Genomic DNA, 26,038 nt, shown 5'->3' on the forward strand with positions numbered 1-26,038 from the left:
AGGGCTCTGTAAGTGCAGCCTCGGGGAAATTTAGCAGCCTGTGCCCCACCCATTGGGGTGACTCAGCTTATTAAATCAGTGGAACAGTGCAGAGTGGCATTACTGGTTTAGGTTATTATTACATTTCCTCAGGTCTGGCGTGTATTTCATGCAATACACTTGAGAGAAAAGTGCTCAGGAAATTTCCTCTTTGAATGCTGTGATAAGCTTGGGGTGAGAAGAGTGCGGATAAGTGCAGACACGTGTGCCACCCACTGCTGCTGCCGCCCCAAAGATGCTGCGGGTCAGGGGTACCATGTGAGGAGAGGGATCAGATCCGAGGGCTGCGGCATCTCACCAAGGTGCTTGTGGCTTCCCTCCAGTGGGGAGGGAACACCTCTTTGTGCTGTTCCCATAAGTGTTTGGAGCTCCTCACTGTTTTCCCCAGACACAAGAAATGTTAACAGTGATTAATCAGGGACATATAATGGGCTGTTTGAACTCTTCTCTGCGACGCATTTGATTTCTTCTCTAACCAAAGCTGGATTCATATGTTGGTAGTTGCTGTGAAGCCCAGATCATATGATCACATCAGCCCCAGCTTTTGCTTATAAATAAAAGTGTCTTTTTTGAAAACCATGATAACGTATTCCCAGGGTGACTTTATCTATCCCTGCTTTATTCAGGGCTAAAGATTTAATGCTTTCAGATTCAAATGCCAACATGAATGCCTTGTCTCTTTCAATAAGCCACATTTTGCTTTCCCTTTTTTCTTTAAAATAGCCAAACTGAAGTTCTAACTGTTTAGTCTACTTCTGTTTATGCAGCTTGGGGTATATGTGATCTATGGAGCTGAGCAAACGTGAAGGTGACAGCTGACTTTTTAGGCTAATATTTAAACAGGGCAATGAATAATCTGAAAAGCAAGATAAATGTCTCAGACGTTCTGCTTTTGGTGTAATTGGAATTTTTGTGGTCTCTTATTGCCAGCCTGCACTGAACCAGTTGCGATTCGCCTGACATTTTTCTGGCAGATCTGCATCAGAAATTTTTCATTGTTTTGATTTTTTTCAACTAGATATTTTGTCTCTAGTTGAGTATTGGATTTTTGCAAAGGAGGAATCTTGCTTCGTAACGTAGTGGGTTACCTCTTTGTTTAAGTGAGAGTGGTGAGATACCGCTCTTGGGTTTTACCTATGGCACTTGTAGTGAACATGCTCCACTCGGTCCAGCTTTGAGAATGTCCCAGAACACAATAAGCTCCAGGTCAATGGGCTGCTGCTTTACACCGAATGCTCCACAGGAAAACCAAAGTGGGGCCTCCTGGTGTGTTCAGCCACGTGTTGAGCTGCCAAAGAGCCTAATAGCAACATACTGGCTCTCTAGCTGTCCTCCATCACACGGTGCCTTCACAGATCCACAAAAAAATTCCTTCTTGATCAAGCATTTAATTTTCCTTCCACATTTGTTGCCTGGGTGGAAAGTATGTCTTCCCCCAGGTGCAGCCCTCACAGAGAACTCAAGAAAAACACCCCAGTGTCTAGATAGTTATTGAAAAAACTTACAGGGAATTCATTCATACACCGAATAAATGTATCGACAACATTGTAGTTTCTGCCTAATAACAGGCGCAGCTGTGGCTTTCATTCAGCAGTTTCTGGCAGACACTGGATTATACCATAAATTGTTATTCAATAGAGAAGAATTTGGCATATGAATTAAGGTGAGCAATTTTATAGCATTATCCAGAATGGATTTCCTAGTGCATGACATACTCCCTTAGGAATGTTTCCAAAAAGACGGCTGCAAATTTTCCCTTAGTAAATTTATCTGTGGTGGGGTCTGTTCATTTTCAGAGATTTTTATCTTCACGAGCAACTTCAAAACCCTATAAAAATCCAGTTGTTTACGTAGATAAGACTCTGGAACAGTCCAAATTGTACAATCAGATTAATTTGCATTTAGATTGTGTCTTTCCAATGGCTCTGAAAGACATTAAGGGTGCAAATAGGGTTTCACACTGGGATTGTAGAAATCTCTGTTGCAATGTTTTGGGGTTAGCAAAATTAGAGATGCCAGGATCTGTGAGCCCTTACTTCCAAGCCAACATGCCCTGCAACTCAACCAGAAAAAAATCTGCCCCTTCTAAAATGAAAGCAATTGTTGCTGATTACAATGAATTGTTTGCAGGATACTGCTCTGGTGAAAAAGCTGACATCATTTGTGGTACAAGAAAACATAAACCTGTAACCAAATGTGAGCCTTTTCTGTGTTCATAGTTTAACTTGAAGAGATGATATTCTGGATGGTCACACTCAAAGAGTTGCAGTCAATGGCTTGATGTCCCAGTAGAGATCATTGATGAGTGACATTTCTCAGGGGTCAGTCAGTATTAGGACTGTTGCTGTTTAGCATCTTTGTTGGTGACATGGACAGTGTGACCGAGTCCACCCTCACAAGTTTGCTATTGACACCAAGCTGTGTGGTGCAGTCAACATGCTGGAGGAAAGGGATACTCTCAGCACAGACTTCAAAGGTGGGCCTGTGTGAACCTCATGAAGTTCAGTAAGGGCAAGCTCAAGGTCCTGCACATTGGTCAGCTCAATCCCAAGGACAACTGCATGGTTGGAGTGAGAGCAGGCCTGAGGAGAAGGAATTGGGGGTGTTGATGGATGACCCAGCAATGTGCACTTGAAGCACAGAAGGCCAACAGATCCTGTGCTGCATTAAAAAAATGTGATCAGCAGGTTGGGGGAACTGATTCTGCCCCTCTGCTCTCATGAGACACTGCCACAAGCACTGTGAATGGCTTTGGGATCCCCTGTACAAGAAGGACATGGAGCTGTTGGAGCAAGTACAGAGGAGGGCCATGAATATGATCAAAAGGCTGGAGCACCTCTCCTATGAAGACTGGTGGAGACAGTTGGGCTTGTTCAGCCTGCAGAAGAGAAGACTCCAGGGAGACCTTACAGCAGGCTGACAGTATCTGAAGGTGCCTACAGGAAATCTGGATAGGAGCTGTTTACAAGGGCATGTAGTGATAGGACAAGGGGTAATGGGTTTAAATTCAAAGAGGATAGATTTAGATTAAATATAAGGAAGAAATTCGTCACTGTGAGAGTGGTGAGACACTAGCACAGGCTGCCCAGAAAAGCTGTGGGTGTTTGGCCCCTGGCAGTCTTCAAGGCCAGGTTGGATGGGGCTTTGAGCAACCTGGTCTGGTGGAGGGTGTCCCTGCCCATGGCAGGGGGTATGAACTACATGATCTTTGAGGTCCCTTCCAGCCCTGACCATTCTGTGATTCTATGTTGAAGTGCTAATATTTTTCATATTGTTATTAACTTTATCACTAAAGCAGTGGCAAAGCACTGCCTGTAGTAATACTTCTCTATTTTTTGCAGATTTTTTTAATACAGTGTGTGCAGTGTAATACATTGCCACGAGGGACCAGTACTACTGTGGTCTTTTCTGGGAAACTCCATTTTTCAAGCTGAAAAAGGAGATGCAGAACAAATGATCTGATAATTAATGGAGAAGCTGAGATTAAAAAAAAAAAAAAAAAAAGCAAAAATCTATAGAAGCACTGAAGAAAACTGTTGTAATCATACTTCTACCTTACCTGAAAGTGGAAGTATGCAATATTTAAGAATCTATGTACAATTCTTAAGAGCATCTGTGATTTCATCTGCATATTTGGCTTAGGTCAGGCTTGGTGTTTTCCCAGTACCTGCCTGACATTGCCCAAACCATTCGAAGGGCTGCCAGCCAAATGTGAGGATTAGAAAGATAGCAGATGAAAAAATACACTTGGAAGGGCTTGGTTGCTATTTGATTATATCCTATTTTAATTTCTTCTCAGCCTTTCTCATCTCTTTGTTTCAGTACCTCCTTCAGGGATACTTTGAGTGGTCCTGTTCACTCCATGTGATTGTTTGGAAAAAGACTTTTACTTATATTTGACCAGAATCACACAGCAGATATCTGAAAATGTGCCATGTCCCCGCACTGATCAACTATACAACTGGTTTGGGTCCCATGAAGGGACTACATCAGTGGAAGAAAAAGGCTTGCCACATAAATATTAATGGAAACCAGTTCTTCAGCATAAATACTGTTACAATGGGTCAGTGAAAAGATTTAGTGAGACTTTTGTCCTCTCCCTGACGATGGTCAGTATCAAGTGCTCAGGGGATAGATACTGGTAGGAGAGTTCACCAGCAGCACTTTCCCATGTTTTATTTTCTTAACTTCTGGCAATCTGTAGCTGAAGTTCTTCTTGAGCTGAAGGATCCTTTGTTGTTATGCACCTTTTATGGACTGTGCATGGCTACTAAAAGCAAAAGGGTCTCAAGAGCAACCAGACCATATATGCTAATTAAATATTAACTCCTGAGGGAATCTTTCTCCTTTTTTCCACGACAACTTAGCTACTTTATATGTCTCTGGACATGTTAAGGGCTTTTTGAGAATCCAAATATAACATATGATCCTATTCACATGTTTGTGTCTTCAAAGAACTGCAATGCATTGAGGAGGTATGACAGCCCTCTATAAAAACTATTTGTTTCTTCTCTGTTTTGAGTTATTTATGGGTATATCTACAATTAATGTTCCAACCAATCTGCCTGACATAGCAACCTAACTAATGGTCTATCGTATCCCATATTTCCTTGCCTCTGAGATCTGTTTAATAAGTTTTGTCATCTGTGTGGTCTTCCATTTTTCTGGGCTGGGAGCCCTTCGAAGTCATTGAGGTGATAAATCACATACTTAGGATTTTGTATATTAATTCCTTCAGGACAGCTGGGTGAATGGCATCTGGTCTTAAAAGATTTGCTACTGTTTTATTGACCTACTCTAATCCTCTGCCACTGGCACTTCAGTTGGAGATTTCAAACTTGCTTTAGATGTAAAACCACTGAGTTTTTCTTTTATAAACACCAACTCAGATAATTAATTGAGCTTTTCTGATACAACCTTGAACTCTCCTTTTACACCTCTGTCATGTATTAGCCACACAAACTCTGACAAAGCTCTTGATACTTCTGTGTTTGTAAGGCTTTTGTGATTAATTGGGATGCCTGTAGCAAGTAGTTTTTCAAAATTTTTCTGATTTATTGTGTTCTTACATTTAACATGTAAACTTTTGTACCCTTTTTAATTTTTTCACTTGGTGTAGTGACCTCTACTTCTGCATAGTGTCTTTCTACATGTATGAGACTCTTTAAGTCTGACATTTAACAATGCTAATTATTTTTTTGTTCTGCTTGAAATTTTTGAAAAGGTAATAGACATTTACTCTGAAAACGTAGTGAAATATTTTTAGATAGTCTCCTAGCTGGCTTCAGGTGCTTTACCCCTTTAACAGCATACCTTGTTTTCCTTTTACTAATCTCTCCCACTTTTAAGTAGTTTCTTAAGTAATATGTGAGCAGGTTGTGGTCCACCCCCACCCCCCTTATTTCTACAAGGCTCTTAAATTTGATTATGCTGTGACTGAAAGCTGGAGAGGGACTGTTTAGAAGGGCATGTAGTGACAGAATAAGGGGTAATAGCTTTAAACTGGAAGAGGGTAGATTTAGATCAGATATAAGGAAGAAATCCTTTACCGTGAGGGTGGTGAGGCCCTGGCACAGGTTTCTCAGAGAAGTTGTGGCTGCCCCCTCCCTGGCAGTGTTCAAAGCCAGGCTTGATGGGGCTTTGGGGGACCTGATCTAGTGGAAGGTGACCCTGCCCATGGCAGGGTGTTGGAACTAGATGATCTCTGAGGTCCTTCACAACCCAAACCGTTCTGTAACTCTGTGATCATTAGCAATCTCACAGGCCCTTTGCAATAAATTTTGAACTAAGTTCTGTGGATTCCTTGGAACTAGGTAAAGAAAATCTTATCCTCCAGTCAGGTTTCTGACTGTTTGTTTCATGAGGCAGTCATCTTTACCATGTAAAAAAATAAGTTGATTAGCTTTTTGCATCACAACCCACTATTCTTGTTTGTATGGCAGTAACCGAAATCCCCTCAGATTATTGACATGTGTTTGCCCTCACAACTCTTATAATCGGCCTTAAAATGTTCTGGTCACCTTTTAATCCAGGGGGATCCTGTGGTGAAGGCATCTGCCTTTTCATTTTATCCATAGGGTGATTCCAAATGTACTGTATTTCATTCAGTAAGACCGCATTGGTCACATTTAGGTAGTTCGTATTCTGATCCCACAGATTTTTCTTCCTTCTGTCAAAATTTGGATGTGATTTTAATTCAGATCTGGTTGTCTAATTTCATACATTAAGTTTAAATTAGTCTTTATTTACTTAGACTGTGTCTCATGGTTTCCTCCCTGGATTTCACTACCTTTATCCCACACCTTCTTGTCATGTGCTTTGGCAGAAAGGTGTTATAGAGGTCCTGAATTATGGGAATTGCATAGCCTGGGGAGACCTAGTTAATCAGATGAGGATCTGCAGATAGCACAAGCAGGGAAGGAGAGAGGTACTGCTTGGAAGGAAGAAAAGGGCTTCCTTCCCACCTTCTCCAGTCATCCAGCAAGGGTGACACGAATTCCCATGCCTCAGAGAGCACAAGTTGTCTGCAAAAACTACAAGAGAAGAAGGGACTGGGACTGGTCTGTCTTGAAAAGAATTGCTTACTTAATTGTTTGATGTGGTTTTAATCCCATGCCCTAAAAGGATAAGGGGCTCCAGGGACTGGTTTGTCTACGTGTTTAGGGAGTGAGAAAATCCGAATGCCTCAGTGGGGGATTGCAGATATGAGAGGGCACAGCAGCCCGAGAAAACCACTAATAACAACCTATTCCTAAAAACATGTTCTTGATTTTTTTTTTTTTTTAGGATCAAATGGGAAAATTGTTTCTGACTAAATCAAACTCAGATTTTTTTTGATGGCATGTTTTGTCCTTATGGAGTATTTATTCACTGAAATGAGCATGATCCACCAAGTTATGTCAAGTTCTGCTGGGCTCCTGCGTTGCTTCTTGCCAGCTTTACATCCTGGCTTCCTAGCCATTAAATAACTTCTGAAAAGCTAGAGCTTCAATTTCCATGGATAAACAGCTTTGCAATTTAATGATGGAATTGCTCCCATACACCTGCTTCTTCCTTGTCTGCTGTGGATGATCCTGGGCTTCCTAAGGTGCAGTGCTTCTTAACCCACCTCTTGCAGCTGAAGGAAACTTGGACAGCTTCAGAAAACTGACATGGGATTCTGCTTTCCTGGCATCTCAGTTTCTGGTTCCATTGTCAAGCCAAAACTCCAAGAACATTTTAAAATTTCCTATTGGATAGGAATTTTGGGGTCCGGCACCCCTCCATAGCCAGTTCCACCGAGAATTCAAGAGACAAACATACTGGCTGGCATGTTGGAGATTTGGAGGGCTTCTAGGTTGTAGAAAGAAACATTGCATCTGAAATCAGTATGGTATAGGCCTACCAACTGCATAGGTGTGCCACTGCTGTTGCTACGGATCTTGATGACAGGATGCTGACACAGCCTAGGCTGGGAAAGGTCGAGGGTTCGATGTTCGTACCACTTGTTTCCCACTTTTCATCTGCACTGATAAACTGGAGATAAAGATCTGCTCATCACAGGGGAATACATTATACATCATTAAAAAGAAAAAAAAAAAGAAAGAGAGAGAGGTTTCTTTTCTATTATCTTTTAATCTGCACGAGAAAGTATGGTCATCTGCCTCGAGCAGCCTCCCCTCTGCCCCAGTGTGCACACCAGCTGCAGAATCAGAGCAGTCACAATGAGAATGTTTTATTTCATGGTCCCACAAGGTTATCGCAGGATTACAAAGCATATTAATTGCATTTGAAAGATTGTTATAAATCAGAATTCTAAAGGCATGAGAGTTTTCATGAAGTCACCAGACCAGATTACGGTGTCATTAGAGGTCAGTGCTAATACCTGTTCGTCGCGGTAGGTGCAGTAATAACCTTTCCTCTCTCAGCTACCGCTTAGTTGAGATGAGCCGATACAGGAAAAGCATTGACACAGAGAAGCAAAAGCTCCCTTGAGTAGGGAAAATTTCATTCTATTTTCTGTGCATATTTTTTCCCTTTTCTTTGGTAGTCAGATAAACGTGTCATGGGAATGCATATGCATATCAGTACTGAAGAGGCACAGTTTGAACCAATGCTTGCCAGTGACTGCACAACAATTTGTCTGTCTTAGAAATAACCCCTAAAGTTCCTACGATGGTAAAAGTTTGGGGAAGAATCTGATGTCTGCTCTTTTAGGCAATTTACAACATTGTGTTTATTTGACAACACTATATAGTCGCTCTTTCTGCTGTTAAATCAGATGCTTTCTCCATCTGTTGTGAATGTGGGCCTTCCATGCATGAAAAAAGAAACAGGAAAGCATGCATGTGAGTGTATATATATCTATAGTGAAAACCCTGTCCACTCCCCAAAACTAGTTAACCATCCTCGCCAACTTCTGTAGTTTTAGGAGCCAACAGGAGCTTCAGCTGTGACTTGTAACAGGGATTGATGGAACATGACTTGATCTTGTGTCGTATCTCCAAATTCTGCATCTCTGACTGGAAGCACGAACAGACTGAGAAAACTGCTGCTTGCAAAAAATATATTTAATGCTCACGGTTTTTTCATCCTTTGTTTTCCTTTCCTACCAGTCTCTAATTGTGCAAGTCCGTAATTTCCCATGATAATGACTGAAAGGGTTACACTGGGGGTGTAATAACATTTCCTGCTATTTTGGAATTTGAGATATTTCTGTAAGAAATATTAACATATTAAAATCAAGGTGTATGTGATGGTTTTAGTGTCTTGGATCTATTTTCCCTTTGATATTAGGTGAGATCTGAGAGGGTTAACAGAAACTTGAAATAAATATGTATTTTAAAGGTGCTTTTTGTTCTCACGGGTTTTTTTTTTGCGTGTATGTCAGATGCTTTCAATACTTTTAAAATAAAACACATTGGTTTTGAGCAGTGGAGAGTTCATTTCAGAGATATTAAAATGATGTTATGGTCAGGCAAGAACAATTGTAGGTGTTAAAGGTGTTTTAAAATTGTAACCATAAGGTTAGTGATGTCCTATGAAAGAAATTTCCATTTATCAAAATTTACTTTAAAGGAATACCTGAACCTTTTTTGTGAGCATAGGCCTCTGTTCTCCCTTCATAAAAGACCATTTTTTTTCTGTTTCAGCACTATGCAAAAAGCAAGGTTTATGTTTTCATGACATATGCTATGTACGGACATGGGTGTAACATACTCTTACCTTTCTAATTCTCTTTGTGATAATTTTTTAAAGCCAATCTCATCAACTCTCAAAATTATGAAGTGATTGTTCTTCTGTAAGACACTCTGTTCAAGGGCATCCAGGTCCCTGGAGTCACTAGTACAAGCACTGGCAAACCTTAGGATTCACCTTTCTGAATTGAATGAAGATTTTGCAATCTTCAGTAATATTTACTTTTCTTTTTAAAAAAATATATTAAGAGCATTAATATGGGTGTACAGTGTGAAAGAATTATTTTTTAGTGAGTTCTCTTTAACTTCCCACTTTTTTTTTCTGAATGTTGTCAACACTTCTTTTTCTTTAGAAATGTGTTTGCTATTATATGTAAACCATGGAAAAATTTATATGAATAATTCTTAGGAGAATATGTAAAATATGAAAACCAAGACATTTTTATTCAGCTGTGAATTTAATATACACTTTGCTTCTGTGATCATCCTCATTTCACTCATGAAATCAACTATTGGTATGAAAAATAGCTATAACAAATCTGAGTCTAATTTTCTGGGTCCACTCCATTTTCCTGCCGTTTCACTCAAAGGATGTGTATAAAATGAGCTCAGGAAGTACAGGAATGCCACTGAGGGGAACAAATTGGATTAATATTTGAATCTGTAATTGAAAACGTTAGGTTACTTCAAGTGGTGAGTGATGGTGTGGGGGGTAAGATGACTATTGACATCTTTCTCTGGTCCCACTCCCTTCCTGCCTCTTGATTTGTTTTTCTTGTTGAGAAGAGAAATAATTTCAGAGGGGAAGTTGGTCTGCCTGGGTCTAAACTACCATAATGCAACAAAGAATGACAGTACCAGATTGGACATAAGATCCATTTTGCCCAATGCTGCCTCTATCTGTGTTGATAGATAAGCAGGCACACTAGAATCAGTAGGCCTTGGGCAAATATCTTTCACATTACCTCCCTGCTTCAAAATCCCATCCCAGCCTCTATTTTCAGCTCAGGGACCTACTGATCCTGTCATGGTTTGTCTGTTCAGTAGCTCTGTATGGATCTCTTTGGCACCTTCTTCTTATCAGCTTGTACCAACTTCCTGCAACATCCTCTGACAAGGACAGCCTTACCATGAAAAGCCATCACTTGTCTATTTTGAACTTGGTTTCTACTAGCTTCTGTCTGAGGGCATGCATTGCTTGTGGCTGTGGAAAGAGCAAACCATTGATCTCCCTCCACCCTCTACATGCTGTTTGTAGACCTTAGCTGTAGGTGCTCTAAGTTCTCCCTCTTCCAAAGTGAAGAGGCTCAGACTCCTTGCTTGTTCATTATATGGAAGCCCTTCCACACTGCTCATCATCCTCCTTGCACCTCCCTGAAACTTTTGCAATTTAAAAGCTGTTCCCTTTCCTCTCCAGAAGGACCATATGCAATTTGAAAGTTATGTATGAACCAAGAGTTGATGCAACAGAACAAAAATGATTTTGCTTTGTTCTCTCCCCCTTTTCTGATTATTTCTGACATTTTTACTTTGCTTTTATGGAACCATCCATCACAACACCAAGATTCTTGCTCCAGAATGCTTTTATTTCAGAAACCACCACTGTCTATACAGACCTAGGATTGTCTTTCCCCACACGCATCACTTTACCATTACACAGAATGAATTTCAGCTGCTGTTTTATTGCCCAACTCATTCAGTCTCGTCAGATCCTTCTGTAATTCTTCACAGTCTGCTCACGTCCCTATTCTGCATAACTTGGTGTCATCAGCAATCTGTACCTCATGCCTTGTCCTTTTTTTCTAACAGTGTCTGCACATATTAAATAGCTCATTTCTCAGCACCAGTGCCAGTAAGACTGAACTGTTGACCTCCCTCTGTTGTGAGAACTGACCACTTACTCATATCCCATTTCCTATCTTTTAATTAATTTATTAATGAAAAGGCTCTGCTCATACAGAAGTCACTCAGCTTCCTCTGTCACGCCTAGCTAAGAGACCCCAGAAATCTCGGTCTGTATCTTCCCCTCTGTAAACTCCAGTGTCCATCTGTTGCCGGTGTTGCTGGGGCCCAAGCAGATCAGCACCACATGCTTTTTCCCCACGCTTCCTCAGACCCTCAGACAGCCTTCCTTCTTGTAAGGCAGGCTCCCCCCCTGCGGTCCCCTCCAGGGTCACACGCCCTGTTGTTTATTTGCCTGATAATTGAATCTTCCACTGCTACAACCTGCTTCTTCCTATCTGGCCTTTGATCTTCCCCTCACTTTAACTTCCTTTGAAGAAATCTGTCCTTGGATGTAAAAACATAGCTTCCAGGAATTTTCTTTACGGTGAAGCTTTGTTTTGAAGTGGGAGAGGAAAGCCTCTTCTGCTGCTTCCTCTGGAGACCCTTCCCAAGTGCCAGGTGCTTCTCCAGAGCACGCATCAGGCTCTTGCTGTCAGGGCCAGCAGCATGCAGACTGAGAAACTCTGCTTTGCAGGCACACGCTGATGAGACGGATAAGGACCTATGTAGAATATTTTCATAAAGCCATAAGATAAAAGGATAAGCTACTCTCCAGACTGCTATTTCATGCTTCCACATACTCAGTTTCACTGCCTAGTGAAATACATTATAGACACATATTTTGTATAGGAAACTTTCAAATGTCGTGGTAGTTCATTTGTGCCCATAGCCTGCTCATTCTCGCCCAGCCTTAGCAACACTTCCAGTCTGTATACTCCAAGTGTGCGTGACCTTCAAAACAGAAAGGATAGTGATATATCTTGTCATTTCAGAAGAAACCTACTTGCTTCCAGGTACAAAAAAGTTTCAGCAAATTAAGAACTTCATCTTTTCTTTCTTTCCCATTTTGCACTAAATTTCCATGGCATTTCTTCCTTGGGGCTGGATGAAATACGTTGCAAACACCTTTTGTTGAATGTCATCTGAGTTACATAGATTTTTGTAGAGTAGTGAATAACAAATTGGTCATTAAAATAGTAACTGGAAAAACTTTTTTTTTCTAGAATAAATGCATCACTTTTTTGTTTTATGAGTGTTAGATTTGCAGTGAAACATCTTTGAAATGATAAATCTAGGAGTGCTTCTTGGTGCCCTGTGGGGGAGCTGGGGGAGAAGGAGGGCAGCCAGGCAGTTTGAAAGGAAGCACACGTGGATGCTTCATTGTCAGCAAAGATACTTAGAGAGTTAAACATCTAAGATGGAGTTCGACTGTTGTGGGCTTTACAGGAAGCAACTGTGCTTCTTATGAAGGCTGGAATAAAATCTAAACCGTAGCCAGCTGCAGCTCTGAGCACTGAAGGGATGGCCTCTAAGACCTTTTTGCCTAGCATGCTGATGAGCAGCTGTGACTGTCAATGCCCTTCATGGCTTGGGGAGCACCTGAGACTGCCTGCTCTTTTCAGAGAACATTCTATGCTTTTGGAGACCTAGGGTCCTGAATCCTGGAAAATACAGGGTTTTCTTTGTTTTTCACAGGGTTTGGTTGGTTGGTTTTGGTGTTGGTCTATTTTTTGAGTGGTGGTGGGACTGGATTTGAAAGACAGTCGCTCTGTGGTGCAGGGTCTGGTTGAAGACCCTAAACCACTCGCCTGTGGTGTGGATTTTACAGGTGGGAAGAAGCAGGGAAGGGCTTGAGGTTTTTCCCTTCTAAGAAAAGAGGAAAAACAAAACAAAAAGAGAAGGGAAGACGCTGCTGGCTGGGAGCCACCCTGAATGGCCTTGTTGTTCTCCAGCTTTCTGGACCTAATTAAGCGACTCCATTTCTACAGGCGATGGTGAAGCATGATGGCAGCAAACAGAAGATCGCTAACACATGGGGCAAGCCTGTGATGTGGCTTTCTGGAATGAGAGATTGCAGTCGCAGGAGGACAGAAAGGATGAGAAGGAGTACGGGGAGCGGAGGGAAGGAGGTCTCTCTACAGAGACAGAAGTGGCAGACACAGGAAGGAGTTTTGTTTCCTCCCAGGAATGCTGGGAAGAGTCGGGGAGAGTTTGATTTCAAAGTCCAACAATGCAGCTATGGCATTTGTTTCCAATTCAGCAGGAATGAGCGTATGGTTTGAACAATTCTTTCGAGGTTCCTGGCAGGGGGAATATAACTCATCTCAGCTGGCTGTTTTAGGAGATCAAATGACACAAAAATTTTCACTCAAAGCCTAGGGTATCCTTCTGGCAGCCAGAGACCATGCACATCTTCACAGATTTGCTATTTGCTCTAATGTGGACCAAGAGCTGCGTGCTGTGTAGAAAACTGCTTGCTTACAAAACAGTCTTATTACTGCCAGATGCTGGCACCCTGCCCACTTTTACATAATTCAGGCTTTTCTTTGCTCAAGATGTTACAATTTAAAGGTGCTTTAGAAGTTTTATTTTAAAAGCCTTGATAATACTTTTTTCCTTAGTCTTTTTCCCCCTTGGTCAGAGAGGCTCTTCCGCCAGCACGTGCTGCAGGCTGGAGTATGCGGTATACGTTTACGCATGCAGCTAAGAACACCAGAATCCCAATTTAGCTCTACCTCTGGGTTGATTCAAACAAGAATAAAAATATCTGTCTGCGTCCTGGTGACTCACATCCAGTGAACACAATGTGCATCTTTGTTTCAAATGCTGTCCTGCACAGTGAATATAGCTTGGGCTTTTTAAAATTGTTGGTGGTTTTGGTTTTTTTTTTTCTTTCCTTTTTTCTTTTAATCTGAAACTTTAGGTAATGGATTATTTTAAGTGTCTGAAGACTGATATCAGAGGCTTAAGCCAGGAAGTGATATAGCCCTCTAAGCGAATTTCTCCATGTGGCTACTGGTGCTTTGCTCGAAGACTTCATCTTTCATCCACGGATCAAATAACTGTCAAAGAAGTGTCATAATAAGCCTGTGACATATTCCTTATTGAATCTGCAGTGGGCTACCCAAAGCACCAATGAGAAAAAAATATTTTTACAAGATGATCCTAGTGGGTTACCAACAGAGTTAGAAACAGGGTGCTTTGTTTCTGCCTCTGAGATTTTTGCTTTACTTCCTTTGGAGTCAGGAATGGCATGGCTTGCCTAATTGCAGCCTGGCCACCTAAAAAGTGCAGATATAGGCAAGGCTGATTCTCAAGGCTCCTTTTCTTGTAAAGGAAGAGAGAAGGACAACTTCAAGTGCCAGCTCATCACATTTAAGGGAGGCAGACCAAATAGGGAGACCTTCTCCAGAGTTCTTTGTATGGAGGAACCAAAGCAGCTCACTTAGAGCCTAGCTTCTCAGCAGCCCATGCCATGCACAGCTAATGACCTCAGTTGTCCATTTACTTGGAAAACAGATGACGGTCCATCATTTCTTTTATTATACTGTATACTTTTTGTGCTTCCTATTCTGTAGCCGGGAAATTTAACAGCACTAAGAATATCATAGCAGCTCATCAATCAAAATAATGCAAAAAACATCATTGTACATCTGAGATTCTCCTCCAGTGCCACACATCAGAATATCACAAGTTTGAAAAGGGTAACCATAAGGCTGTTATTTCACTCTGTGTTTGGGGAAACAATATTGTAAATCACAGATAACCCTACCAGAAGTGCAATCATGTGAGCTGGTGATGAAACATTCTTCCCCCACTATCCTTCATATTTAAGGTTCTGAATGAACCATTCTCAATGGCAAATCAGTTCCAGTGTATTTTACCACGTGAGTTCACGATTTCCCAGTGACAGCTAAACCAGTAAAAATGTCCCAGCAGAACCCCCCCCCCCCCCATGCTTAGAATAAACACCATTGTAAGTAACAGAATAAACAAATGATGGCAATAGTTGTAGGGAAACATATGAGATAATGATAAGCTATTGTCATTGGGAGACTGAGAGCTAGTATATGGTTTACCTATTTACTGTATTTATTTTTTTTTGATTGTACTCAGCAGATACGATTTATTGCACAAAACATCCACCCGGAAAATGTCATAGTGACTAGAGCAATATGAGTGATATGACTGTCTTGTACAAAAAGAATAAAACTTTCTCCCTTTTGGTGGACAAGTAGTTGAAGTGGATAGAAAAATTGGCGCTTTTCTTCTTTTCTTTTAATTTCTTTTTTTTTCTTCTTTTCTTTCTCTTTTCTTTTTTCTTTTCCACCAGACTGCTGTGAGCTAAGAGAATCTGTTAACCTGAAAAGGGACTTCTGTTCTCTGCTGTCCTATTGCTGTGCCCATTTTCAGAGTCTCTGAAGGGTACGGTTTGTGGCTAGCAGTAAGGAGTGCACACTCAATTCACTTCTGAGCATTTCTCTTTCCTGTACGTGGAAGCATAATTGTTATCTCTGTTGGACTCTCATCTGTAACGTAAGAGTTTAAAATGTTTCTCCTTCTTCAGAATCTGAATTCCTTGGCCAATATTAATTATGCACTGTGCTGGGACTTGTATGATCAGATGTTGCCCTTTATTTGCGAGTTGGGGTAAACACTCGCTGTATTATGCTTCCTGGAGGAGCTAGTTGGTAATAAGATCTGGTTGAAATTAAGCATTTTTATGTTCTTAGATACATCAATATTTGGAAATCCATTTTGGTTTGACTTAAAATGAAAACACATTGTTTTAAGACTTCATGCAAAACAAATTGCTTCAGAAAATTAGGATGTATAACTAAGCGATTGTTTGTTTTGAAATGCAGGCATTTCAAAACAGATCAAACATAGAGTGTTTTGAGAGCTTCTTTTGATATTTTTCCATAATAAAAGAAAGATTTGTCTGAGATGCCATGACACAGTGTAAGAAAAATATATAAAAACCTTCCCAAAACAAAATTCCTTTAAAATCAGAAAAATTTCTGAAATAGAAAAGTCGTGATGTTTCTCTTTTTAAAGTGTTCTCGCTGGAATCAATGCTTTTTTCAAAATGCCTCACTTCACTTCAAAAGCAAACATTTTGAAAACATTTGGGTGAATACAGTTGGCAAGAACTTGGTTTCTGGGACAGATACCACTGAGAAATACAAGAGGCCAAATACAGCCTTGTTGACCAACTGCTCTCCGCTACTGAAGAACTATTGAACTAAAAGTTCTGGGGTTGTTTTTTGGTTTCTTTCCATAATCTTTGTTGTTTTCCACCAGAGAAGTAAAGACATGTTGCGGCAGGCGCTTGTTTGGCTGGTGCACTGAAAACCTGAGAACGTCAGAATGAAGGCTGCCAGTCCTTTTGTGCCCCCTGGGCTCTCTGTTCCCCAAATCTAGCAGTTTGCACTGCTTGCGTGCGGGTGTGTGTGCGCCCACACACACGTGGAAGGAATTGCAACTCCATCACACTATCTGGAGTGTGCATTTCCCACCAGGTGGTGCTAAGGGAGAAATCTCAGCCCCGCTAGTAAATCCATGAGTAGGGATATAATTGAGAAAAGGGACACAGAGTACCATTTAAGATGGGCTGGGGACTATCTAGCTTTAAGCTTTGAATGTGTCGCTTACAGCCCATGATATTAAAATTCAGTCCATGAGCTGCTAAGGGGGGACATACATGCAGTGCTCTCACATGAATGATAGACCTTGGTTATTCTCTGATGAAGAAACTACACAGGAAAAAACAGCCCTTATTTTAATAATATCTTCTTTTTTTCACTCACTTTCAAGATTGGTTATTTGTTCATGACATTGCTTTCCAGAGTAGCAGATCAAAGGAGGAGGGAAGGGAGCAAATAGCTCTGGGTTTTATCATTGAGCATCTATTCAGCTTGAGTGAATGCTTTAGGTTTGCCGCATCCCTGGTCATAACACGTATGTAACAACGTTTCACAGCTTTTGGTCTATTTGCAACATCATCCCGGTGCTATTAGGATTATTTGATGAAAGGATCTTTTAGAAATGCAAAGTGTTGTTTCACAGAAAACCAAACCAGTTAAAATTGCATAAGCTTTCTTTATTTCGTCGTTAGAATGAAACAAATGCAGTGAAACATAAGCTTCTGTTTAAAGGGTCGTTTTGAACAACATTTCTGAAGAAGGGTTTAGGTCTGGAGTTTTCCAAAATGATCAGCACTTTCCCTGCTGCTGGAGCCAAAGGTGAATCTCTTATGAGTCAGGCAAATGTGGAGTGACCTTTAAACACCCCAGTCCAAATGCTTGCTCGATCACTCCCCAAACCACAACAGTGCTGGAGAAAAAAAATAAATTACAGAATTTGTTAAGGAGAAAGGCTTAACCAGCTTTCACACCCTAAAATCTACTAATTAGAGTGGTTTTGGTTACTGAAGATGAGAACAGAAAATATAAACGATGTCACTGTCAGCTTTTTTTAGTGTATGCTGGTCCCTATGATACAGGGCAAAAGCATTGCAAGTTCTTCCAAGAGCATCTTTCTACAAGAAAGAATTGGAATTTTTTCTTTGGTGCCCCAAGCAGCAAACTGCCTGTGAGATGTGCAGATAATGCAATGAATTTGAAAGGAAAGCATATGATCACATTGGGCATGGCTGGGCCAATTCCTTCCGAATCAAGGAACTTGATCAAGGATCACTGGATAACGCAGGTGCCCTCAGAGCACATTTCATAGATAGTTTTTACAGTTTGCAGATTGACAGAGGAGCAAAAGTCCCTCGGTTGACAGGTAAACTGAGCACTGAGGAATCTTAGTAGCAGTGAATCTTCCATACCCTCTTTTTCTTCCTATTGTCTTTGGAGATGCAATCTCCTTTTATAAGTAGTTTCTCCTAAAAGAGACAGCAGATCTTCTGTGAATCTTGGAAGAAATGACAGGGGTCTTGGTGCAGGGTATAAAGAAGTATTACAGCTTCAGAGATTGCAAACAAGATGGGATCGGTCTGCCTAAAAGCAGGTGTTTACCTTTTGGACATCTATAGCAGAAACTAGTCATCCATGCTCCTTTAGAGTCACTTCTGGAAACTGACACTTTCTAGAGCACAGCCCACAGGGGTGTTTCCTTTGTTTGTTTTGTTTTGTTTTGTTTTTCTTTTAGATGTCCCTCTTAGGGTGACATGACTCATGAGTCAACTGCCTACACAGGGGCTGACGAATCCCATCCTTTCCACTGCTGTCTCCAACACATATCCCAAACACACAGAAAGAAGTCATGCATGCTGCCTCCCTCTTGGCAACATGCAAGATCTCCCATTCAGAGCTGATTGTGGAGAGGAATCGGGGACAGCATGTCCTCTTGATTTGTTCTCCAGCCATTTCCTTTTGGATGACCCTCTCACTCTTCCATACCCTGGTACCTCAGGGATTTCCAGACCATCCAGAAAATAGGCAGAATGGACAGAAAACGTGTCAGTTGAAGATAGTTTAATGTGAGTGGAAGGAAAGGTTCCCTGAGGCGGAGTGAAGGATGTCAGTGGCTGATGCTGGCCAGAGCTGACCCTCACCAGTGGAACTCTGGGGCAGCCCAGCAGGGCTGTTTGCCCCATTTGCAATCGGACCAAGTCAGGCCTCCTGAAGGTTTCATCTCCCGCAGTGGGAAGCATAAATATCTAAGCAGAAGCTATCACTGCCTGTGGGGAGGTGTGTCCCAAAATCATAAGGAATCATGCTGGCCTGGATGGTAGAACCCTGAATCTGGTAAATACAGTGGGAATATGTTCAGTGTCTTTGGATAAGATTGGACTCTTTTCTTCATTAAAAATAATGACGCTGTGGTTCATTCCTTTTGTTTTCAAACTAAGCAGTAAATTTTGTCTGAATAGATGCCTGAATGTGAGAGATGTTATCCTTCTTCAAAATTTAAGAGAAATCTGACTAGAGACTCACACATAGACAGCCCACTGAGTTATTCTCTTCACTACCAGAACCAGGCTCTGGTGTTGGTAATTGCTGTAGCAAACTGACTGAAGCTGAGACAGAAGAGAAGAACAAAAAAAATCACAACTCCAGACTCTGAGTAACACCCAGAACTAGTGATTTCTGCTCTCTTTCTCTCAGTAGGATTTGGCTTTTCAAGAGGGGTTGCACTGAACAGTTAGTATTGCTTGCTGCTGAGGAGAAAATAAATCAAGGATGCTGCTGGTGAACTGTGACTGAAATGATGTAAATAAAGAAGTTCTCAAATTTAAGGGCTGGAGGAACTTAATCATGTAGCAAGGCATTCTCCCCAAAAGAGCTAATAAGTTCAAGATCAATAAATTCAGTTTGATCTTTTTCTTCACCTTCCCAGGAGACTGAGTCTCCTGAGACTTTCTGGGATGGCGTGCCCAGACCTCATCCAGACAAGGAGTCAGGACTTGGTAAGGGTGCACACTGGGATCTAAGAGTGGGAAATACTCTTGGATCCCACAGTCTAGATGTAGCTTCAGAGAAAATTTCCATTCCCCTTGGGTGGGTTTGTTTGTTTGTTTATTTATTTGTGTTGCCCCCCTTCCTTCTTTATGCATCTTGTGAGCTCTGAAATGAATAGCTACAACTTACTTATGTGAGCATTTCTGCTTGGTAGAAGTGACCTGTGGGGAGAATGTGGTGTGTTGATCTCACAACAATCTTTGAAGGAGAAATCACTTACCTTGGAAGCCATTCTAATTTCACATTAATCATATGCAAGTGAATTATGCCAGTGCCAGTGGAGCTGCAAGAACAGGCTTCCTCCTGCCACTGAAAATCCTCAATAAGGCAGCATTTGATTGTGATGTTTTCGGCTAGGGTGGTGTGGAGGCAACAGCTGACAGAGGAGATTGCTGGGCTTCTGCAGGAGCACTGAAGTTAGAGAAAAAGAGTTATTTTGAATTTATTGCAGAAGACTTAATTGTACTCAGGATGGAGAAGAGCAAAAATATTCTAGGAAACACAGCTGGGGCTGGCAAGCTCTTCAGAATCAGATCAAACCATGAGGTCTGTAGTTGTGTCAAAGAGAGGTTTGCTGTGTTCAGGAATCCATTCTCTTTGAAACCAAGACCTTCTCATTCATTTTACTGCACCAGTATTGAACTGAAAGCTCTGATGCCCAAGTTACTAAAATACTGACAGCTTTTTTTCCCAGTGCATGTCTAGCATGGGCAGATAAAGCCAAGCCAGGGCAGGCAGCAAAAATGAGGAGGATTCTTCATTTACATCTTTTTTGTGCTTTTGTGTGATAAAGAGAAAACAGTGCAAGGACCTGGCAGCTGAAGCTTTGAAATAGCTATTTAAAAACAAAACAAGGACAATTCCACAACCCAATTTTGGCTGGATACCACTCACAGCCCTCCGATCAACTTTATATGTTGTGGGCTACGCATGGTAAAAATATCTAGCTGTGCTCTCCTCACTTGTGCTCCCAGACAGCTGGAGACTGCATAATAGTATGCCATTAAATACAATAATAACTCCCAGAAGTGCCAACATCAAGCTATGTGTTCTAAAGAAAAACTAGAGTGCTTAAATGCTTTAAAACGTCTACCTTTTGGATGGATAAAAGAATGATCCGGTTTAAGTAGCACTGACTCTCATGTTCTCAAACCAGAGTAAACAGCCATGATCTTCTACTACATTCAGGAGGCTGAAAGTAAATTTGTGATAAAATCAACAAGTTAAAAGCTTATTCTGCTATTATTGATAATAGATTAGAAGCACCTTGAGCAAAGTGGCAAAGTGTGACTAAACACACAAACCCCCCAGCTGATACAAGCACATGGATAGAAATGATGACAGAGCTTCTAGATCTAGGGTAGAGCGTCTTCAAAGTCTGATCTTCCACATTTTATGCATTATTTTTTCACTGGGACATGTTTACGCTGTGTAAGCAAGGGCAAATTTATCTGTTATGCGTGCAGTGGCTGAGGAGAATCAGCCAGTGTCATTGCAGAATGCTCTCGTAAACATCTCACAGCTATGTCAAAGCATATTTAACAGTCTAAACAACCACATGCTTTAAAAAAGCACATTGGAAAGCTGCCACCTTCCCCATGGATGTTTGTTCTATCAGAAAGACAGTCAGATTCAATAATAACCACTCTGATTTTTGCTAATTCCAGGAAAACTGAAATTGGTATAAATGCTGTGTTCTTTGAGGGGGAAAAAAAAAGATGACTTGAGCATAACTATTTTTACTTAAAACATAGATAAAAGGAAAAGCTTTCAGAACTGCAGGCTGTTTTGATAACAAAAAGCTTCCCTTATAATTGAGTTTGCTATACACAAAGCAACTTTTCACAATTTTTTTTTCCTAGAAAAAACCCAACAACCTAAGTTAATCCAGTTCTAAACCCTGAGAAATTACTTTTTTCTTTATTGAACCATCCCCTCTCTCCCTATTAATCAGTTTGACCTACTTTCATTGGAATATGTAAAGCATAAGTCAACAGTGGGGAAATAATAATTAAATCCTTGTTTTATCACAAACTTTTGAGCTTGAATAACAGGTGTTTCCCGTCTGCTACTGCAGAGAGGGGCCAGAAGAGGGGAACGCAACTGAAAGAATGTGTTGCACAAGGGTCTGCTTTCCCAGTCACTTGACCCATGCCCGGCTGCAGGGTTGAAGGGATCACAGACCCAGTCAAAACAGTAAAAGAAAGAGTGGTCTTCAGAACTGTAACCACTATGGAGCAGTTGGTTTCCTCAGAGACGCAGCCTGCAGTGCTGCGGCAGCACACGGCTGGGTGGGACCTAAGGGTTTTCTGCCCTAGTTTCCCTCCCAAGAAACTTGGGCATGGGCAGGAGCTGCTTTGTCCTGGCTGATTCCCAGCCAGGATAGCTGGGGGACTATCACACAGGATGCACCCTAAAGGAGAAATATTAGTTTGGACAAAAGACCTACCAGAAGTACCTAAAGATACTTGCTACTTGCAGCCTGGCTTTGTAGGAGTCAGCAGTGTGGACTTGGGGTATGCCTGATCATCATGAAGAAGGCTCAATGCTAATGTTACCTTGCTGACTTTCCAAATTCATGATTACACCATTGCTCTTCGGGTTCCTTCAGAAAGGCCTCTTCAGAGGGAATGTGTCTGTGTCTTTACTGAGAGAGGCACTTGGGCTTTTTAGGGTATGAGGGGAATTGCCCCTCTGGTTTCTCAGCTTTTGGAGCTACTAGTTAGTCTTACACTTGGAACTGCATATGCTTTTTTGCTGAGTGTAAAAAATATGCTTTGACCTAGAAAGACCTTCTCTTCTTGTGCCCACAGCCTTGATCCTATCTTCAGCAGTTGGTACAAGAATCTGGGCTAGAGTAGCATGAGGTACAAACGATGAGATTTGTGAGTGGGCATTAGAAGTGCTGTGTTTGTTATTTATGAGTTAATAATACTACATTATAAATGATGTATGGATGACTGGTTGCTTAGCAGAAGCATGGTCCAAACACCAGACCTGCAAATGAGATAAAGTTACAAAGAGTGGTTCTATTTCAGTGTACTCAGTTGCAAAGTACCTCTCCACACAGTATATTTCTGCATTTTGTGAAAGATCCATTGATCCATTTTCTCTCTGCATAGAACAAACACCCATTGTGAGGTCCACACATATGCCCAAACTTACCTAAATATAAATCAAAACCTACATTTTAATTGCTTTTTACATGCAATTAGTGTTTTTCTGTGAAATATCTGTATCAATACATTTCAGTTTAATTTCCTATGTAAGAATTTTGTTTCATGTTATGTAGCATTTGTTCTCCAGAGGGCTGAGCCAGAAGTCTTAATGAAGTAAAGAAATAGATGAGAAAAACCCTCAAAAAATTATTTTATTCTTTCTGATCTCATGTATCATTTCTAGAGGGAAGTTCATCAGCAGATTTCTATAAATCTGCCTCCTTAAAAGCTTTATGTTCTGCTCATGCCCTTGTAATACATTTTAGAAGCACTTTGAGTAAACCAACACATTTTTCTTTCTCTCTTTCAGATAGTTTCTTAGAAGAAATTTGCAGATCTTTTTTAAAAAGAAAATATGCAAGATACAAATCTGAATCACTTGAGACCACTTTAGGAAGCTCATAGGCAAATACTACAACATGCATATGTGCTATAAACTTTGATCACTGATGCTGAATGTGCCCAGGTAAAATCAGCAAGATGAATTGGTGGTGGTAAATTGATGGTCGCCGTCTTGAATTTTGTTATACTGGCATTTCCATTAGTAGATGGCTTGCTTTATATAGCATAATCAATGGATCTGGTATGAATAATGAAGATGTATTTCCATGGGAAGGATTTAGAAACTTGCAACAAAGGCTTAGATGTATCACCAAAAATTCGCATGGGATTTTTGCTGTTTTATCAAGGGTTTAAATCTACTATTTGTAACGGGGCAAGATTTCTCTTGATGAAAGAAAATGTGGTTTTCCAGCTGGGATTGAATACGTTTGTTAATGTGCTGGTTTTGGCTGGGTGTAGTTAATTTTCCTCATAATAGCTAGTACAGGACTATGTTTTGGATTTGTGTTGAAAACAGTGTTGGTAACACCAAGATGTTTTTTTTACTGTTGAGCAGGTCTTACATAGAGCCAAGGCCTTTGCTGTTTCTCACCCCACCCCACCAGTGAGCAGGCTGGGCGTACACAAGGATTTGGGAGGGGACATAGCTGGGACAGCTGACCCAGACTGACCCAAGTGATACCCCATACCATATGTCAAGCTCAGCATATAAAGCTGGGGGAAGAACAATGAAGTGGGAGGTGTGTGTGTGTTTGGAGTTATGGAGTCTGTCATCCCAAGTAACAGTTACTCATGATGGAGCCCTGCTTTCCAGGGGATGGCTGAACACCTGCCTGCCCGTGGGAAGTGGGGAATGAATTCCTTGGTTTGCTTTGCTTGTGTGCATGGCTTTTGCTTTCCCTGTTAAACTGTCTGTATCTCAACCCACGAGTTTTCTCACTTTTACTCTCCCGAATCTCTCCCCCACGCTACTGGGGGTGGGGATGGGATGTGGGGAATTGAGCAAGCATCTGCATGGGGCTGAGCTACTGGCTTGGGTTAAACCATGACAACTAACTCCTGCATGCCTTCTCCTGGTAAGACAGGCCCAGTTCCAGCACTATTTCTATAGACAATAGTCCTATTGCATCTGCCCGTAGGGGCTAAACCTTTCACAGAAGAAAATGCCATTCAAACAAATGTTTCTTGTTTATGGAAATTCAGTCACAATTGTTAGTTCTAGCTATGTATGTGGAGAGAAAGAACTGTATGTGAGAAAAGACCAGAGTTTAAAAATCAACCATTAGGTTTTATCTATAATAACAGATAACATTTCAAAGGAATAAGACATAATTGGAGTATGTGAGGGGAGGGCTGTGAGTGCACGTCTGTCCTTGTCTCTGTAAGGCACTCTTTTTTCTCTCTCTCTATGCCTCCCTGCAAATTTTGTGTCCTTTGACCAACTTCAAAAGAGTTAAAAAGCAGGTCAAAGTGACATACCATATGGTTATCTGACTAAGGAGATGCTGCTGCAATCCCCACTGAGGAAAGTGTCACCAGCACAACTTTTCAGTGTGTATCAGTTCAGGTGAACATCTCCTCATGAGAGAAACTGAGAGAACAGCTCAGTCAGAAAGAAAACTTTGACCTTTGCTTGCACCTTTTTAGATGTCAGAACAGTCACTTGGAGATCCCAAATGAGAGGGAAAACTAGCTTGCTTGTTGTGGAATTGGTGATATCACTCATTATCGTGTTGCTCAGCCTGTTGGGCTGTGTAGGAATAAAGAACCCCTGGGAGGATGGGCTGTAGAGAGGAGAAACTACCCTTCAGCCCTGGTAAGAGCAGGGATGCTGATGGTTCTTTCCCACCATGACCACAGTCCTCTAAGTTGTCAACACACACAAATAAAAGGAAAGGTGTATTTCTCTGTATCAAATGAATTATCTCAAATATGCATATGATTTTTGCTGTAAGATAATATAATAATTGATTTTTAACAAAATAAAAGTCCTTTTGATGTAAGAATTTCTCATCAGAACTGAAACCCCAAAACATTAAGGACTGTATCTCCAGATGGGATATTCTTTTCTTTGCAGTTAAGTTCTCCAGGTCTTTCTACCTTTCTTGTCAGTCGCAGACCCACTAGCAAGGGAACTGGACTTGCCAGTGGTGCCTGAACTGCAACACTGATGTACATATTTTAATTTTTTTTCTTTTAGGAACACCTATAAACACCCCTTCATTTGTCACAATAATATTAAAGCAGGTATGTCTCAATCTTCTTTTTCACAGAGCTACCTCTGAGTCATCATTGGAAAGGACTGTGACCAGGGTCAATTTAAGGTACAGACTCTACCATGTCTTTGTACAGAGCTATATCTGTTTTCCTCACTCTGTCTTTCTGAACCTCTCAGTTTATTGGCAGTGCCTGCAAGCGATTTGGGAGTGCTGCACCCAGCTGAGGCTGTTTTGTATGAGACTTGGCCCTGTAAGGGTCACTGAAATTACAGTGTGTATACAGCCATCCAGGCCCCAGGGACAGCAAAACTTATGCTTTTTAGCATGGGATATTGCTGATGATCTCTATGTCTAGGCCATGTGCTACTTCTGTCCCCCATGGGAAGTGGCTGTGTAGCCATGGCTACAGAAGATAATCCCTTTCCACTTCATGAGCTCCCCAGAACAGCCATGTGCCACAGCAAACCCCTTCACGGTGCTTCCAGCTCTGTTCATCATTGCAGGAGTACTCTGGTTTAGTAATAGGGACTAATGGGAAGTAGCACATCAGGCTTTTACTGTTCTTGTACTGTCATTTTTGAACCACTGCCGAGGCCTATTGAGGTGAGATCATAGCAACAGCCTCCTTGGATAGGAAGTTTTTGGAGACATGACACGGAGAATAAGCAAATATCAGTCTGAACTGTGCCAGCTATCAGCCAGTGACTGGAGGGGCTGAAAAGCCCTAAAGGCTTTTGGAACCACATTGTGAGGAAAATAATGACTGTGCTATGAAAATAAAGAGAATA

The sequence above is a fragment of the Gallinula chloropus genome (genome assembly GCF_964237585.1).
Source record: "Gallinula chloropus genome assembly, chromosome: 2".
Classification (NCBI taxonomy): Eukaryota; Metazoa; Chordata; class Aves; order Gruiformes; family Rallidae; genus Gallinula; species Gallinula chloropus.